Raw genomic sequence first — 19904 nt, forward strand, 5'->3', positions numbered from 1 at the left:
TTTTCCAGTCCTGTGGCCACTGCTGAGTTTTCCAAATTTGCTGGCATATTAAGTGCAACACTTTCACAGCATCATCTTTCAGGATTTGGAATAGCTCAACTGGAATTCTATCACCTCCACTAGCTTTGTTCATAGTGATGCTTTCTAAGGCCCACTTGACTTCACATTCCAGGATGTCTGGCTCTAGGTCAGTGATCACACCATCATGATTATCTGGGTTTAGTCACTAAGTCGTGTCCAATTCTTGTGACTCCATGGACTGGAGCCCGCCAGGCTCCTCGATCCATGGGATTCTCCAGGCAAGAATACTGGAGTGGCTTGCTATTTCCTTCTCCATAGTATCTCTATATATTATTATCATTTTGCCAGAGAATTTTTGGCTTGGCTCCCTAGAATACCAGGGCAAAGGACAAAAGCACGCGATTCTGGGGCTTCCCTGGCGGCTCAGTGGTAAAGAATCCACCTGCCAGTGCAGGAAACACAGGTTCGATCTCTGCCTCTGAAAGATTCCACATGCTGCAGAGCAAGTGAGCCCATGCGCCACAACTATTGAGCCTGTACTCTGGAGCCTGGGAGCTGCCACTACTGAAGCCTGCCTGCTGAGAGCCTGCTCAGCAAAAGAGAAGCCACCACAGCGAGAAGCTCACACACTGCAGCTAGAGAGTAGCCCCTGCTTGCCACGACTAGAGAAAAGCCCGTGCAGCAACGCAGACCCAGCACAGCAAAAATTAAAGTAAATAAAATTATAAAAAGCACACGCGATTTTGCTCGATATTGCTGCTTATCTCCATTGAGCTATGCCCCTTTGCATTTCCACCAGGAAAGTCAGAGCATGCCCAGTAAAACGGCCTGGGACTGTAGTGACATTCAGAGCTTGTACTCTTCCCAGGTCCCAAATCCCAAATCCCAGAAGCCGCCATCCCTCCCACCCCTCCGCCTCCCCTTCCTCTCCCCATTTCTGCCCCTCCCTACCCCTAACTCCCCTGACCTTGAGATGAGCAGTTTGGCCCTTTTGCCATTAGGTGGCGCCCCAAAGTAACTGTTTAAGCAATGTGATGCCTTTGACCTTCCTCTCCAGAGATTTCTTTTCCTCCTGAAGATTCTGAAATTTAGCCCGAAGGAAAACTGCACCTCCAGAATCTGGCAGGTATGGCAACATCTTCAAGCAACTCTAAATGCTTTGTATACAAGTCTTTGCTTTCCCTGATGGGAAATGCAATAACATAGACTCCTCTGCAGATCACCATTCACCCTTCAGGGCCCAGTGACCTTGTTTGCTACCCAGCACCTGTGTAATGGAGAACTAGTGGTTGGCAAATGTTTACTAAATCCATGAGCAAATGGGTAAAACTGTTTAAAACATCCTTTCCTGAGCAACTCCCCCGGCACGCAGCTGCTTCTTGGCAAAGCAGCCATGGGCCTGCAGGGTTTCAGGGTGGACAGTCCAGGCTTGCTATGCTCTGGGGCAGGGCCTGGGCATCACGGCCTTATCTCTGTGCTCTCCTCAGCTCTGGCAGCACCAACAGCATCCTCCGTGAGTCCCTGAGGGACCTCTCTACATGACTTCAGAGAGAGCAGGAAAGCCAGACCCCTGGCAGACCAAAGCCGGACAGCAGAACTTGAAATTCCCTTCCTCAGGCCCAGGCTGCACACTGCTTGATCTGCATGACCTGTTGCAGTTCCCCAGACAGATGACAGGGGGCGATGCTGAGCACCCCCAGCCACACCCTTCTCAGATGTGAGAAGGCTGCCAGGGTTTGAGTACCAGCCCCTAACCGCTCCCCCCAGGCCAGGGCAGCTCTAGAATTGCTCAGGTATTGATGACAGGGGCCTAAAAAATTCTTAGTGGGGCTGTTGCAGACCTCACACTCTACGGAACTATCTGGTGGTTTTTGGTCTGGCCTTGTTTCTCAGCCCTGCAAATTGCGCAGCACGGGGAAGGAGGCAACGGCCACCGGCACAGGCCCACCTGAGGGAGCAGGAGCCTCGCACCAGAAAACTGGGCAGCTGGACTTCAGCCTGTGGGCCTCAGCTTCCTCGTGGGTGAAAAGATAAAAGCAATTTCCCAAACAAGGAGAAAGTTCCCGGCTCAGCGCAGGTACTTAAGTAAGGTCCTGCAAGCCCAGCAGAGGGGCACAGGTCAGAGGGTGCCCCCAGAGCTGAGCCTTCCTGCCGAGCCTCTGCTCCCTCCTTCCTTCTTCCCAGTAATGTTGGCACTGTCCTCTCCTCCATCTTGTTGATTCTTCAGGTGCTTGGCCCACAGTGAGTGCAGAGGGCCGTTTCAATCAAGAAGGTGATGACCTCAGCTACACAGCACTTCTCCATCTGGGAAAGGTGTCTTGACTCCCCGCAGCCCTCTCTGTCTTCCCCAATCCCCAGATCTTTTGTAGATGATTCCCAGAAGGGCTCAGGGCCCTGAGAATCCATCATCTCACTTAATCTACTTCCATAAAGCATTTTAAGGGGATGAAATAATGTTCTTTCTGAGCACCTGCTATGCTCTAGACCATGCAACATTTAAGTTAATTTTGATCCTTTATAACAGTCTGCTGTGTCAGTGGCATCAGCCCTTTTTAAATCTTTCTAAAAACTCTGCACAACCCACTGTGACTTATAATAGGAAATATATATTTGCTGACATTGTGAATTATGTTAAGAAATACGTATTTGGTCTCCATCTCTGTTTTGGGCACAGAGGTCCTAAAACCTTTGGAATTTCTTAAGTGATAAGAGCTATAGAGATCTCTTGATATTCATAACAAAACCTTTCAACACGCATCTGTTTATCTTAATGAAGTGACTTTCGGAAAGCCCCTAAAGATGGAGGTGGGGAACCATCTCTGTGATTAGAAGGTTGGGACTTTCAGCTCCACCCACTAGGGAGGGGAAGGAGCCTGGGGGTTGAATCAGTCTCCAATAACCAGTGATTTTAATCATGCCTATGTAATGAAGCCTCCATAAGAACCCTAAGGACTGGGTTTGGGGAGCTTCCAGTGTGGTGATTGTGTGGAGATTCTAGGAGTATTGAAGGCTCAAAAAAGGCATTGGACCCTCTGTGCTTTCTCAACACCTCACCCTGGGCCATCTGACTGTTTCTGACTTATATCCTTTTATACCAAATTAATAATCTAGTAAGTAACTATTTCTCTGCATTTTCTAAGCCACTCTAGCAAATTAGTTGAATCCAGGGTGGGGAGCCTTCGGGACCTCTGATCTATAGCCAATGGATCAGAAGCACAGCTGACAGCTTGGACTTGATTGGCATCTGAAATGTGTGTCTGAGCAGGGGGAGGGCAGACTTGTAGGACTGAGCCCTCTCCCTGTGGGAGTGGATGCCTTCTCTAGGTAAAGAGTATCAGAACTGAACTGAATTGTAGGACACCCAGCTGGTATAGAAGAATTGCTTTGTGTTGTGGGGGTAAAACCCACACATAGGAATTGGTATCAGTATAATAAACGGAATTCATTGCTGGGATGAATAACAAGACAACAGAAGCAGGTAGATACAAAGGCAAAGAACCGTTACCCAGTCTCCATGTCACATTTTGCATCTGCTCCTAAACAGGTGTGGGTACAAGAGGAACGTCATTCCTGGACAGTTTGATATAATCTGTCATTTTCTGTCTGGAGGAAGTTCTGCTTGGTTTTTTAATGCAGAAGGAAGACACTGTCTATTTATCTTTACTGAAAATGTGGCTGGGGGTCCAGATTTTTGAAGCCCAGCCCAGCCCTTCTGGGAGCAGGAGTCACTTTTCTTTGTAGCTCAGTGTCACTGGGACAGAGCACTGATCACCTGTCCAATGAGGGTCAAAGAAGTGCCCAATGCAGGGCTGTTGAGGGCCAGTGGAGACAGTGGGATGGAGACGAAGCGAAGAGGGTAGATGGTAAGCTCTCGAGCTCTGTGAATTTTGACGACCAGCAGGCCAACCCCCAGCCTCCCCATCTGCTACAAAAAATACATCAGGATGCCCCCATCCTCGTTCCTCCTTGGCATCCTCATCACCTGAGGGCTGGGGGGGCGGAGCGGGGTTGTCTCTACTCTGGCAGTTTATCCACACAGGTGTCACCGCTGCCAGGACACCGTGTAATGTCTGGGTCTGGGATCTCCTGGGGAGTTTGGAGAGACTTTGGAGGTCATCACCAGCCCAGCAAGGCCATCACAACATCAGGCTCTGGAGCCAAACCAGCTAGGTTCCAGTTCCCACCCGGAGCCAAACTCGCTGGGCTCAAGTCTGCACCAGTCACTTAGAAGCTGATTAAATGAGGGAAGCTACCTTACTTCTCCTCCCCACAGTATCCGCACCTGTAAAATCTGTAAAGGAAACAGCAGCTCCCACCTCAGAGGGTGGTAGAAAGGATCAGGTGAGTCGTAATGCCTGCCATACTGGGAAATGGACCCAACGTGCAGTCCAAATGGGCCAGGATTTGTTGCCCGGTTACTTGTAAACATTTGATGAATATTAGCTTATTCCAGCGGAGAAGGCAATGGCAACCCACTCTAGTACTCTTGCCTGGAAAATCCCATGGACAGAGGAACCTGGTGGGCTGCAGTCCATGGGGTTGCTGAGTCGGATACAACTGAGCGACTTCACTTTCACTTTTCACTTTCATGCACTGGAGAAGGAAATGGCAACCCACTCCAGTGTTCTTGCCTGGAGAATCCCAGGGACGGGGGAGCCTGGTGGGCTGCCATCTATGGGGTCACACAGAGTCGAACATGACTGAAGCGACTTAGCAGCAGAAGCTTATTCCAGGTTTTTTTTTTTTTTTAATCTATTTCCTCAATAAATTTTGGGCACTTAAAATTTATTAATATTTATAAAACCAGTTTTGTATAAATTCAGATTTGTTGAAATAACACCTATGTATTGTATACCTTTAATATATTTCCTTTTATCTATAGGTATATTTCCTTTTTCCAGTGTGGTCATTGTTGCAGTATTATTATTATTATTGTTGTAGTTGTTATTAGTTTGGATCGAGGTTGCCAGGGTCTAGTTTAATTTTTTGAGGGGAGGAGAATCCTTCCAAGAATGAGTTTTTGGTCTTATTGACTATTTTTTCTTCTACTATTTTTTTTAATTCATGTTTCTATTAATTTTTAAAAAATTTGTATTCTATTATATTGACACAAGCCAAAGACTATAACATTTATGAAGTTATAACAAATGATAATCAAACCAATACTGAACTGTGAACCAACCTGCCAACTTAAGAAACAGGGCAGACAGAGTATACTTGGCTCCTCCTTGTCTACTGCATCTTCATTCCAAACAGAGGAAAGCACTATCATTCCTATTTTTTTCCTTTGTTCCTTGAAAGAGTGCTTACCATAAGCATGTATCTCTAGGCCATATGCCATTCAGTTTTACTTCTTTGCCTAAGTACTTCTCTGTGTGTGCATGCTCAGTTGTGTCCAACTCTTTGCAACTCCATGAACTGTAAGCCCTCCAGGAATTTACATTTAAGAATCCAGGCTTCTCTGGCCGTGGGATTTCCCAGGCAAGAATACTGGAGTGGGTTACCATTTCCCCTTCCAGGGGATCTTCCTGATCCAGGGATTGAATTCCACATCTGCATTGGCAGGCAGAATCTTTACCTGGGAAGCCTTTAAGTATTCCTCTACTGGAAACTATCTTCTTATTTTCACTTACCATTATGTTTCTGAGATTTGTGTATATTGTTTCATGTAATTCTAGTACATTAATTTTAACTGCTGTGTAAAATTAATGTGTTGTTGCGGATGTGTCTGGTGATAAAAGTAAAGTCCAAGGCTGTAAGAACCATATTGCATAGGAACCTGGAATGTTAGGTCCATGAATCAAGGTAAATTGGATGACAGTATACAGCCTTGATGTACTCCTTTCCCAATTTGGAACCAGTCTGTTGTTCCATGTCTGGTTCTAACTGTTGCTTCTTGACCTGCATACAGTTTCTCAGGAGGCAGGTAATGTTGTCTGGTATTCCCATCTCATTAAGAATATTCCACAGTTTGTTGTGATCCACACAGTCAAAGGCTTTAGCATAGTAAGCAGAAGTAGATGATTTGGGGAATTCTCTTTCTTTTTCTATGATCTAGCGTGTGCTGGATCTGAATGCAGAGTGTCTGAGAATAGCAAGGAGAGATAAAGTCTTCTGACATGAAAAATGCAAAGAAATAGAGGAATACAATAGAATGGGAAAGGCTAGGGATCTTTTAAAGAAAATTGGAGATACTAAGGGAATATTTCATGAAAAATAGTCACAGTAAAGGACAAAAACAGCAATGACCGAACGGAAGCAGAAGAAATTAAGAAAAGGTGGTAAGAACACACGGAAGAACTGTACAAAAAAAGATCTTAATGACCCAGAGATCTTAAAGAGATGGGAATACCAGATCACCTTAGCTGCCTCCTGAGAAACCTGTATGCAGGTCAAGAAGCAACAGTTAGAACCAGACATAGAACAACAGACTTGTTCCAAGTCGGGAAAGGAGTACGTCAAGGCTGTATATTGTCATCCTGCCTATTTAACTCATTTGCAGAGTATATCATGCGAAATGCCAGACTGAATGAAGCACAAGCTGGAATCAGGATTTCAGGAAGAAATATCAATAACCTCAGATATGCAGATAACAGCACCCTAATGGCAGAAAGTGAAGAGGAACTAAAGAGCCTCTTGATGAAAGTGAAAGAAGAGAGTGTAAAATCTGGCTTAAAACTCAACATTCAAAAAACAAATACCATGGCATCCTTTCCTGTCTCTTCAAGACAAATAGATGGGGAAAATGTGAAAACAGTGTCAGATTTCATTTTCTATGGGTTCCAAAATCCACGTAGACTCGGACTGAAGCCACAAAATTAAAAGACACTAGCTCCTTAGAAGAATAGCTATGAGAAAACTAGGCAGTGTATTAAAAAGCAGAGAAATCACTTTACCAACAAAGGTCCATATGATCAAAGGTATGGTTTTTCTAGTAGTCATGTAAGGATGTGAGAGTTAAACTATAAAGAAGGCTGAGTGCCGAAGAACTGATGCTTTCAATGGTGCCGAGAAGACTCTTGAGAATCCCTTGGACAGCAAGGAGATCAAACCAGTCAATCCTAAAGAAAACCAACCCTGAAATATTCATTGGAAGGACTGGTGCTGAAGCTGAAGCTCCAATATGTTGGCCACCCGATCAGAAGAGTAGACTCAATGGAAAAGACCCTGATGCTGGGAAAGATTAAGGGCAAGAGGACAAGGGGGCAACAGAGGATGAAATGTTGGATGGCATCACTGACTCAACTGACACGAATTTGAGCAAACTCTGTGAGATAGTGCAGGACAGGGAAGCCTGGCATTCTACAGTTCATGGGGTCACAGTCTTGGTAACTGAACAAAAACAGCAAAATTCTATAGTGTGAAAGTCGTAATACATCTTCTGTTGTTTTGTTCATAAACATTTGGATTGTGTGCACATAATCACAAGCAATGCTGCAATGCACATCTTTGTGTATGCTTTCTAGAACAAAGTCTTAAAGACATGACCTAGGAGTGGAGTCTGATGGTCATAAGGTCAGTGTGCACAAAGCAGAGTCAACAGAGGAATAGATAGATACTAGAACATATTGAAAATCAGAGACATTACTTTGCCAACAAAGGTCCGTCTAGTCAAGGCTATGGTTTTTCCAGTGGTCATGTATGGGTGTGAGAGTTGGACTATGAAGAAAGCTGAGCGCTGAAGAATTGATGCTTTTGAACTGTGGTGTTGGAGAAGACTCTTGAGAATCCCTTGGACTGCAAGGAGATCCAACCAGTCCATTCTGAAGGAGATCAGCCCTGGGATTTCTTTGGCAGGAATGATGCTGTAGCTGAAACTCCAGTACTTTGGCCACCTCATGCAAAGAGTTGACTCATTGGAAAAGACTCTGATGCTGGGAGGGATTGGGGGCAGGAGGAGAAGGGGATGACAGAGGATAAGATGGCCGCATGGCATCACTGACTGGATGGACGTGAGTCTGAGTGAACTCTGGGAGTTGGTGATGGACAGGGAGTCCTGGCGTGCTGCTGTTCATGGGGTCGCAAAGAGTCGGACACGACTGAGCGACCGAACTGAACTGAACTGAGAACAAGAGGACCTGCATTTGGATGCTGGCTCTGCCACTTATTTGATGTATCTTGGGCAAAATAGTTAATACCTCTGTTCCTCAATTTCTTCAACTGTGAAGTAGCACTGTAAGCAGTATGTACTTCAGAGGATTGGAGGAATTAAATGAGTCAGACTATGGAAAGCACTTAGAACAGTGAATAGCACAAAATAGTGCTTTATTCATGTTGTCAAATCAATTTAAATATAATTTAGGCATTTAAAAGGTAATGCCAACTATTCTCTAAATTGGTTGAACCAATGTGAGTTGCAATAGAAGTTCTATCTACTATGTTCTTAACCATTCTTAGCATTGTCACACATTTTAAAGATTTACATTATAAATACAATAGTACAATGTATTGAATTCACAAAAAATCAAAATATGTACAGCAAGAAACAGAAGTTTTTCTTCAAATTAAGTTATATGTATAAATTACATATGTCTGGCATACTTGTGTACAGTGTTAGTAACTTTGTAATTTTTTTAGTTCTCAGTATAAGTCCTGTATGTGCTTTGTTAGCTTCACATCTAAGTACTTCATTTTTTTTTTCAGTGACCATAACTGGTATTTGATTTTCAATTTCAGTTTCCACATGTTCATTGCTGCTGCTGCTGCTGCTGCTAAGTCGCCTCAGTCGTGTCCGACTCTGTGCGACCCCATAGACAGCAGCCCATCAGGCTCCTCTGTCCCTGGGATTCTCCAGGCAAGAATACCGGAGTGGGTTGCCATTTCCTTCTCCAATGCATGAAAGTGAAAAGTGAAAGTGAAGTTGCTCAGTTGTGTCTGACCCTTAGCGACCCCAGGGACTGCAGCCTATCAGGCTCCTCCATCCATGGATTTTCCAGGCAAGAGTACTGGAGTGGGGTGCCATTGCCTTCTCCATGATCATTGCTAGTATATATAAATACAATTTTTTTTGGTGTGTATAACTTTCTTTCCTGCAAACTTGCTAAACTCTCTTACTCTAGAAGGGTTTTGGGGTATTTTTTTTTGGCAAATCCCTTAGAATTTTCTACCTCATCCACCATGTCATCTGAATTATAGACACAGGTTTCTTTCTTTATGATGCATATGCCTTTTATTTCCTTCACGTGCCTGATGGTATCAGCTGGAGCTTCCAGGACCACTAACAATGGTGAGAGAAGATCTCCTTCCTTCTCCTCGTCTACGGGGGAAAGCATTCACTCCTCTATCCTTAAATGTGCTATTGACTGGAGGGGTTTTGTGTATATTCTTTATCATGTTGAGGAATTTCCTTCTTTACCTAGATTGCTGAGAGTTTTATCATAGAGTGTTGAATTTTTTCACTTGCTTTTTTCCACATCATTTAATATGATCGTGTAATTTTCTTTTTTAGCCTGTGAAAATGGTATTGATTTTTTTTAGTATTGATTGATTTTGATTATGGAACCAGCCTTGCATCTCTAATCTAGATCCCCCTTGGTTATGCTGTATAATTTGTTTTATACATTGATTCTATTTCTAATGTTTTTTAAGGACATTTGTGTTCATATTCATGATGGATATTGGTCTGTAGTTATCTCTTTTTTTGTACTGCCATTGTCTAGATGATATCAGGGTAATACTGATCTGGTAAAATGAGTTGGAAAATCTAATTCTTCCCAAACTTGAGATAAAATTCTCCCAGTGAAGCCACCTGGACCTAAAGATTTTGGGAGGGAGAGCTTCAAATTACAAAATAAATTGCCCTAATATTTATGTGACTATTTAAATATCTGTTTCATTTTGGGTAGATTGTAGTAATTTGTGCTTTTCAAGGAGTTTGTCCATTTTATCTAAGGTCACGTTTATGTATGTAGAACTGTTTATAATATTTCCTTATTATCTTTAAGACACTTGTTTTGTCCATATTGATATCCCTCATTTCATTCCTGATGTCGGTAATTCTTTTTTCATTCAAGGTGTTTTTATGATGGCTGCTTTAAAATCCTCATTAGAAAATTCTAACGTCTTTGTCATCTCTGTGTTGATGTCTACTGATCATTTTTACTCTTTCAAGGTGAGACTTTCCTAGCCCTTGGTATGATGGGTGAATAAACCTGAATATTTGAAATATTATATTGTGAAATTTGATCTTATCTAAATCTTTTGTTCAGAGATTTCTTCTGACATCACTTCTATGGATGGAGAGGGTTCAGCATTGCTAGTGCCAAATAGGTGCTGAAGTTCAGATTCCTACCTGGCCAATCTTCACTCCTGGAGGGGAGGATTCTTCATTACTGCTGAGCAGTGGTGGGAGGCTCAGCTTCTCATGATGCCTGCTGATATCACCATGGCAGAGAGGCAAGGTGCCTTGTTATGAACCCATGTGATCTCCACTGGCACCTCAAGGGGACCAGACCTTATTAGCACTGGTCAGGGACTGAAGTCCTGACCTCCCACTTGGCCTTCTCCAATACAAGCTGGGTGTAGGGGAGCAGCTGTGTCATCTTGTTGCAGCTGGGCAAGCACGGAAGGCTAGGCCCAGCACCTGGCTCTTGCCTTCAAGGGTCACCTGGACCTTCAAGTCTTTCTGTAAAGTTGGGCTGAAGTAGGGTGGTTATTGTCTAGACCTTTCTGTCTGGCCAGACTGACCCTTTCCTGGTGAATACTCATTGGAAGGACTGATGCTAGTGCTGAAGCTCCGATACTTTGGCCACCTGACGCAAAGAGCTGACTCATTAGAAAAGACCCTGATGCTGGGAAAGATTGAAGGTGGGAGGAAAAGGGGATGGCAGAGGATGAGATGGTCGGATGGCATCACTGACTCGATGGACACGGGTTTGAGCAAGCTCTGGGTATTGGTGAAGGACAGGAAAGCCTGGAGTGCTGCAGCCCACGGGGTAGCAAAAAGTCGGACATGATTGAGCAACTGAACAACTGGATACAGAAAGCAAGGTTTTTTTTGTTGTTGTTTGTTTGTTTTTTATCTGTGATTTCCTGTTGGCAGGTTGCTGGCTTCTTTAGCACTAGGTGTGGGATATATAGGGCTTTCCTGGTGGTTCAGATGGTGAAAAATTTGCCTGCAATGCAGTAGACTTGAGTTCAATCCCTGGGTCGGGAAGATCCCCTGGAGAAGGGAATGGCTCCTCACTTCAGTATTCTTCCCTGGAGAATTTCATGGACAGTGGAATATGTGAGACTGAAAGAAAAATCCAGGGAACTCATCACTGTGTCATTTCTCCAGATCCAAGATCCCTTACTGATCTGTTTTCTTCTTTCCACCTTTCAGAGTAATTTTTATGTTAGTTTTATGTATAATGTTTAAGGGTTTTAGCTGAACTTAGTGGGAGGAATAAGGAAAAGTACATTTATTCCACCTTTCTAGAAGTCTCTATCCCAGAACTTAACTATATATTGTATTTTCATTCAGTTCAGTGTACTTTTTAAACTACCTTTGAGACCTCCTCTTTGAGGCACGGACTAGAAAAATGTTGTGTAGTTTCTAAAAGCGTGGAGATGTTTCTGTTATTTTTCTGTTATCAATTCCTAGTTTGAGTCCACCATGGTCATAGAACAAATTCCAAGTGATTTCAATTATTTTATATCTGTTGAAATTCACCTAATGGCTCATGAGATGTTTGATTTTGGTAAATATTCCACGGGCGGTTGAAAAGAATGTGTATTCCACTGCTGTTGGGCGGAGTGGCCTCTGAAGGTTGATTATATCCTGCAGGTTAATGCTGGGCTCTATCAGTTGTAGAGAGAGGAAGGGGTATTGTAGCCTCCAACAATAATTGTGTTGCTTTTGCCTTTTATCAGTTTTTCTTCACATATTTTGCAACCGTGTTGACTGGTGCATACGTATTTAGAATTGCTCTATGCTTTTATCATTATGAAATGTCCCTTTTTGTCCTTGGTAATTTCCTTTACCTTAAGGTCTGTTCTATGTGATAATATGTCCACTTCAACTTTCTTTTGATTAATGTTTACGTATCATATTGTCCCATCATTTTTCAACCTAACTATATCATTATATTTGAAGTGAATTTCTTGTAGCTGTCATATAGTTAGGTCATTTTTAAATCAACTCTGCAAATTACTGTCTTTTGACTGGCATTATTTAGACATTTATATTTAATATAGTTTCTGGTGTATTAGGAATGAAGTCTGCCTACTTACATTTTGTTTTCTATTTGTTTTCTCTGGTTCTTTTTTCTGTTTTCTTTGCCTTCTGGGTCTCTGAACATTACTTAGGAATTTCATTTTATCTGCAATTTTAATGTATCTCTTTGTATAGATTCTTTATTGGTTGCTCCTAGGTATTATATTCCAGTGTAGATGTTTATATAACAGAGGGATTTCTGATGTGTGTACATTCTACATTAGCATTACAATGAAGAAGCTGCCATTATAATGTTCATTTATGCTACCTTTACTGTTATCTTGAATGATGTGATTGAAATGAATGAAAATACTGAGACTAAGGTTTTGTATGTAATCAATGTACTGGAGTAAATACACTTGTAAGTCTTTGGTAAGTAGCCAACCCGGCCACTTCCCAGCCTCACTGGATTCTTTATTTCATATGTGAATGTGGTGTCTTCCCCTAAGGTACCCTCTATTCAAAGTGCAAGCAGCAGAAACATGAAGTTTGACTTCCATGTTTAAATTGAAAAATAATAGGGGCCATAAGGTTCCAGAGGAGATTGTCACCCTTAGTTGTCATGGACCTTGAAAAAAGCATGAGGAACTTATAATGCCACAGCCAGCACCAAATCAGTTTTGATGAACCATATCTGAAAAGCAGCAAACAAATTTTGTTGAAATTATACTGAGTGTACACACAGCCAGCTTTGTGCTTTGAAATCACCTTAATAATGAAGAGAAGAAAAAAACTTGCCAAAATATTGGTTTTCTCAGCAGAGAGTAGGGGAAAAAATGCAGTATTTTCTGACCTCAAGCAAATTCTGGATAAATGGCAAAGAATTCAGATTTTGTGGACTCAGAAAGCTTTTTTCAAGGAGTATTGTACTGATTTTTCTAAAACATGCAAAAGGCGATGTAGCATGATGGCAATTAAATTCAAAGAGTTCTAAAAAGAGAGATTAAACTTTAAAGAATGCCATGACTCATCCTGTTGATTTTGTTAAAAATCAAACCAAGTGTTTTTCTTGATGTGTGGAAAAAAAGAGTCAGCATCTGTCACTAGTAAAAAGAAAAATAGAATGGGGAGGATTGATGGATCAATATGGTAAGCCTGAAAGTTTAGAAACACTCAGATACTATGTCTGTTCTATAAATCATGTACCACAAAACAAACCACAGGATGTTTGAGGAAAAACCAACAGCATCAAATGCAGTAAACAGATACTTCAGTAGTATTTACTGTATGTTGCAGGATTATTACAAGTCCGGGGGGAAAACAACCTGAAATCTAACAGAAATGTTTATACATAGTGGAGTGGTTTCATAATGAGTAAATTAAGATGTTTAGATATTCTGATTCCTTGCATTCTGGTTATCTATTGATTTGCAGCAAACCTCCACAAGACCAAGTGGCTTAAAACAATGAGAATTACTCATTTTGCTTATGAATGAGCAATTTGAATGGGGCATGGCAACAACAGCCAGTCTCTGCTCTGGGCAACCTCAGCTGGTCCAGCTCTTCTGAGGCTGGAAGGGGCAACACTTTGAAGACTCACTCTCACTTATAAGACTGAGGAGCTGGTTCTGGCTCTCGGTGGATGCTTAGCCAGCATATGCCTGGGATCTTCTTCTCCAAATGGGTCACTCCATGGGGTCTCTGAATGGAGCTGGTAGGCCTTCCTCACAGCATAGTTCCCAGGTTCCAAGGGACAAAGGTGGAAGCTTTAAATAATATGGCTTCTGTCTCCATCTGTTGATTAGGCAAGTAAGTCACCAAGTCCAGCCCAAAGTTAAGCAGAGGGACTTTAGATTCAACCACTCAGTGGAAGGATTAGCAAAGAATCAGTGGCATTCTTTAATCTGCCACATTGTAAAATATTATCCTGTTTTTGAAAAATAAATTAATTTTATGTGCACAAACCCATGATTGAATAGGTTGACATGTAAGTAGCTGATTTAATCCCATTTGTATAAAAAATGGCATAGAGAGGACCATACATGTACATTTATTTTTGCCTATTTGACAATAAAGAAAAGTACAGAAGAATGGGTGATCACATATAGGAGTGAGAAGGAAGGAGAATTATTAGCTTTTCTTTTTAAACTTCTGTGCTTTGATTCATCTTAAAAATCCAATGTAGTAAAAAACCTTAAACTATTGATTAGAAAATTTACCAAGTCAAGAACTAGATAATTTTTAAAATACTTAATTAAAATAGCAACAAAAAGATAAATATTCCTAGTATCTATCTTAAACTCAACAACAGTGAGGTTTATTTAGAGTGCTTTGCATTTAGCAGCAAAGTTCTGAGGTTCTTAAATCCTGGAAATTTCTTACCACCCTGATACTAGCTTGGTTATTCCTATGGTGGGGCTGGAGGTGATGAAGAGGGCTTATAATATGTAATTCATGAAATTATTATACTTAAAAAAACAATATACCTAAAATATGACAAAGTGAACATATTTACAAAACAGAAACAGATGTAGAAAACAAACTTATGGTTACCAAAAGGGGAAGGGGTGGGGGAGGGATAAATTAGGAGTTTGGGATTAACACACACACACTACTGTATATAAAATAGATACTCAACAAGATCCCGCTGTATAGCATGGGGAACTATATTCAATATCCTGTAATACATCGTAATGAAAATGAATAATTGAATCACTTGGTTGTACATCAGAAACTAACAAAACATTGCAAATCAACTAGAATAAAAAAAACTTTAAGTCGACGTATTTTAGATAAGCTTTTTATTGCAGTATAACATATGTACAGAAAAGCAGGCAAATCCATTTTAGAGTTCAGAAGACTTTCACAAATTGAACATGTCCAGGTTATCAACACACATTTGAAGAAATAAAACATTATCACACACCAGAAGCTCTTCTGGTATCCAATCCATCTGCCCACCCTGCAAAGGTACCCATCACTAGTCTACCAGCAAAAATTAGTCTTACCAATTTTGAACTTTATATAAATGGAGTCAAATAGTATCTATTCTCTGTATCTGGATTCTTTCAATCAGCACTACATTTGGGAACCTCATCTGTGTAGTTATATATAGCAGTTTATTACTTTTTTTTTAAATTTTATTTTTAAACTTTACATAATTGTATTAGTTTTGTGATTCAAAGTATTCTATCGTATAACTTTACCAGAATGTACTTCCTTCCTTGGATATTTGGATTTATTCCAGTGTTTAGTTTTTATGAATAATTCTGCTATTAACATTTGCATAAACTCCTTTTGGTGTACCTATATGGGGTATATATACCTACACATGTGATTACTTGTTTTCAGAATGCTGCCAGAGAGTAACATTCCTAAAGGGGTGTGTGAGTTTCCATCAGCACCTCCTCAACACTCAGCCATTTTGGTGGTGGGGGGAGTAGAGACTTTTCACCGTGGCTTTAATTTGCATTTCCCTGATGATTAATATAACTGATCACCTTTTCACATGTTTTTGAGGCATTTGGATAGACTTTTTCATGAAGGGCATGTTCTAGTCTATTGCCCACTTCTCTAAAATTAGGCTGTCTTTTACTAATGAACCTATAGAGGTTCTTTAGAAATTTTAGGGTCTTGTTAGATATATATTGCAAAAATCTTACATTCTGACATTTCTACTTCATATGTTTTTGCTTTTATAGATTTTCAATTCTTGAATTTAGTATATTAAAATTGTCTTAATTTTCTTTGTGGTATCTTTTTAAAGGAATCTTTGCTTTCCTTAATTAAGGTCATGAATAAATCTTACATGCTATTCTGAGAAGTTTTATGCTTTTGCTTTCACATTTACATCTAACATCAATTTAGGATTTTGTGTATGTGTGTAGGTATGAGACACAAGGGTCAAGATTAATTTTTCCATGTGTACTGTGTATGCTTATATAATCATCCAAATTTACTGGTATGGTTCTATGTTATCTTCTGATCCATTTGCATATCTGCATTCCTTTATCTGTTACAGAATTCTGGCCATCATCCTCTCTAGCCTGTTTCTCCACAATAATCCTTCTCACTGGGCATCTGACCTTCAGCCTCAGATGCTCAGCTGGCCTCGGAGGGATCTTTATAAAAACATAAATCTCATTATTTTGCTCTCTTACTGATATTCAGTTGTCTGCTTCCTTTGAGTCTCATAATAAAGAAAATATTTTCTGTGGTTCACATGCCATTCGTGGTCTTCCCCTCCTGACCCCCATCTCCATCTCACTGATTCCTCTGCGCACTTTATACACAAACATTTCTGAAACACTTTCTGTGTTAGTTTCCTAGGGCTCTGTAACAAATTGCCATAAGTGATGGAGTTTAAGAAACACCAGAAATTTATTATCTCAAGTCAGGAGGCAAAGCCTGAGATCAAGGGGTTACCAAGGTTGATTCTTTCTGGAGATTCTGAGACAGAATCCATTTCTCCTATGCATGGTAGTTGCTGGCAGTCCTTGACTTTCCTGGGCTTGTAGCTGCACCACTCCCATCTCTGCCTCCATCTTCACATGCCTCCTTCCCTCTGTGTGTGTCTGCGGGTCTCCACATCTCCTTGTCCATTTAAGAATATTAGCCACTGGGTTTACTGGATGACCTCATCATAACTAGTTACATCTGTAAAGACCTCTATTCAATATAGTCACCTTTTGAGTTTCTGGGTGAACGTGAATTTTGGTGAATACTATTCAAATGACTACACCTCCTTTTCACCTACTGAATTATGTTCACTCAACCCTTAAGTTATTCACATTATTGGCTCCCTCTCCACTCCTGTTGACCTTCAGCTTTTCTTAATGTCTGCTCATCCTTGAGACTCCTCTTGTTTTAGTGACTTTACCTGCTTGGATGGATAATTTTGTGTCAACTTCACCAAGTCATGAATTATTCAGGTACTTGTCAAACAACATTCTGAGTGTGTCTGTGAGGGTGTTTCTGGGTGAGACTAACATTTGATTTGGTATTCATATACTTGTTCTCTACATGTGTCTTTTTTCTCCTTTGCAAATAAGATCATCTTTAACATTTTTCTAGGTAACACATATATTATTATACAGGATATTTTTCTCTTTCTGACTTACTTCACTCTGTATGATGGTCTCTTGGTCCTACCAAGGAGCAAAGGGGCAGGGGGTTGGATGAATTCGGAGATTGGGGTTGATGTATATACACTACTATGTATAAAATAGATAACTAATGAGAACCTATTGCATAACACAGGGAACTCTATTCGGTGCTAAATGGGAAGGAAATCCATAAACGAGGGTTATAGATATATATATGGGCTTCCCAGGTGGTGCTAGTGGTAAAAAACCTGCCTGCCAATGCAGGAGATGTAAGAGATGCAGCTTCGATCCCTGGGTCAGGAAGATTCCCTGGAGGAGGGCATGGCAACCCACTCCAGTACTCTTGCCTGGAGAATCCCATGGACAGAGGAGCCTGGTAGGCTACAGTCTACGGGGTCTAAAGAGTTGGACACAACTGAAGTGACTGAGCTCACATGCATGTATGTGTATGGCTAATTTACTTTGCTATGCAGTAGAAACTGACACAGCAGTTCAAAGCAACTACACTTCAATTTTTAAAAATTACTATTTTTCCTGATTAATATTATTTTCTTGCACAATATAAGTACATAGAAAGCAAATTAAAATAATCAAATCATTCACAATCCTAAAAATTTTTTTTAAAATTTGATTTAGTAGATTGAGTAATGCAGATTGCCCTCCCCAGAGTGGGTAGGCCTCATCTAATCAGTGAAAACCTGAATAGAACAAAAAAGCTGACTCTCCCTCTAGTGAGAGGAAGCTTCTCCTACCTGACTGCCATGAAATGGGAAATCAACTTTTTTCCTGCCTTCCAACTTAACTGAAACATCAGCTCTTAGAACCAAACCATTGACCCTCCTGGGGCTCTAGCTTGTCAGTCTGGACTTCAGACTTCTCAGCCTCCATAATTGTGTGAGCCAGTGTTTTATAATTTAGATAGATAGACTAGATAGATATTTCATTGAAGAAATCTGACTAATATACTTAGAAAAACTTCAAGAGTTTTCTTTACTCTCAAGAGTTGCTTGGGTGTTGTTTCTGAGTGGAAAGCTGCTCAGGGAGAAGTTAGCATCCTATACTGTCCTGATTGTGGTCAGTAACCACCATCTAGACTGTAAGTCCATAGCTGTAGTAATTTCTTCATAGTCACTGACGGATTCTCAATATCCAGCATGTTCATTATATGCCAAATAAAGGCTTCCTTTTCAAGATGACTCGCTGAATAGACACTACAGTCCCTCTCCCACCCTACTTTTCTAAAAATGAAGAAAAGATTAAAAAGTGTTTTATAAAAGTGTGTAAAAACAGTCATGGTTGCAAGTGCTATTGGTAATAAGGAACAAGGTAATTTTCTGACTAATACTTCTGCTGGAGAAAATTATGAAAGCTGGATAAAGTATTTTCCTTTAAATCTGCTTGAGACTTCTACCTCTGTCAATGTAATAGGGAAGAACAAATCTCAGTCTATAATAAACCTATTTCTTTTACTTTAACCTTTGTATTGTATTCCATTTGCTTTGAGTTAAGAATATTGGCTATAACCTGAAATATATAGGATAGTCCAAGACTCCGACCTTTAAGTGTGTGACACTTTTCCATTCATATAGAGCTAAACAAAAGTTGCAGAACAGAGAATAACATTGGTCTTGTTGGAGGTTTACAGGAACATTCATGACCTGACTTACGTGGCCTGCTGCAACAATAAAAGATTCCTACAGTAAGCAGTTTGTAACAACCAACCAGCCCCTCCTCCCTTCCTTGCCTTTTAAAATGCTTTGCTGAAACCCTTCTGGGAGTTAGGGGTTTTTTAAGAGTATAAACCACACAGCTACTTGCATAGCCCTATAATAAACATTTCTATGCTCCAAAATTTGATCACATGGACCACAGCCTTGTCTAACTCATTGAAACTACAAGCCATGTCTTGTAGGGCCACCCAAGACAGATGAGTCATGGTGGAGAATTCTGACAAAATGTGGTCCACTGGAAAAGGGAATGGCAAACCACTTCAGTATTCTTGCCTTGAGAACCCCATGAGCAGTACGAAAAGGCAAAAAGATATGACACTGAAAGATGAACTCCTCAGGTCTGTAGGTGCCCAATATGCTACTGGAAAAGAGCAAAGAACTAGCTCCAGAAAGAAGGAAGAGGCTGAGACAAAGCAGAAACAATGCCCAGTCATGGGTATGTCTGGTGGTGAATGTTAAGTCCCACGCTGTAAAGAACAATATTGCATAAGAACCTGGAATGCTAGCTCCACGAATCAAGGTAAATTGGAAGTGGTCAAACAGGAGCTAGCAAGAGTGAACATCAACATTTTAGGAATCAGTTAACTAAAATGGACCAGAATGGGTGAATTTAGACGATCATTGTGTCTACTACTGTGGACAGTAGAATCCCTTAGAAGAAATGGAGTAGCCGTCATAGTCAACAGAAGAGTCCGAAATGGAGTACTTGGGTGCAATCTCTAAAACAACAGAATGATCTCTGTTCGTTTCCAAGTGATCTCTGTTCGTTTCCAACGTTTCCAAGTCAAATCATTCACTATCACAGGAATTCGAGTCTACGCCCAATCACTAACGCCAAAGAAGCTGAAGCTGAACGGTTCTATAAAGATCTACAAGACTTCCAGAATTATCACCAAAAAAAAAAAAAAAAAA

At 40.9% G+C, this 19904-nt stretch overlaps 1 pseudogene; it reads left to right on the top strand.

Annotated features, from left to right (window-relative positions):
• LOC104991036 overlaps positions 1-19904 on the top strand; it is a 32101-nt pseudogene that overhangs the window by 11073 nt on the left and 1124 nt on the right.

Source organism: Bison bison, unplaced genomic scaffold (assembly GCF_000754665.1).
Source record: "Bison bison bison isolate TAMUID 2011002044 unplaced genomic scaffold, Bison_UMD1.0 scf7180017864181, whole genome shotgun sequence".
Taxonomy (NCBI): Eukaryota; Metazoa; Chordata; class Mammalia; order Artiodactyla; family Bovidae; genus Bison; species Bison bison.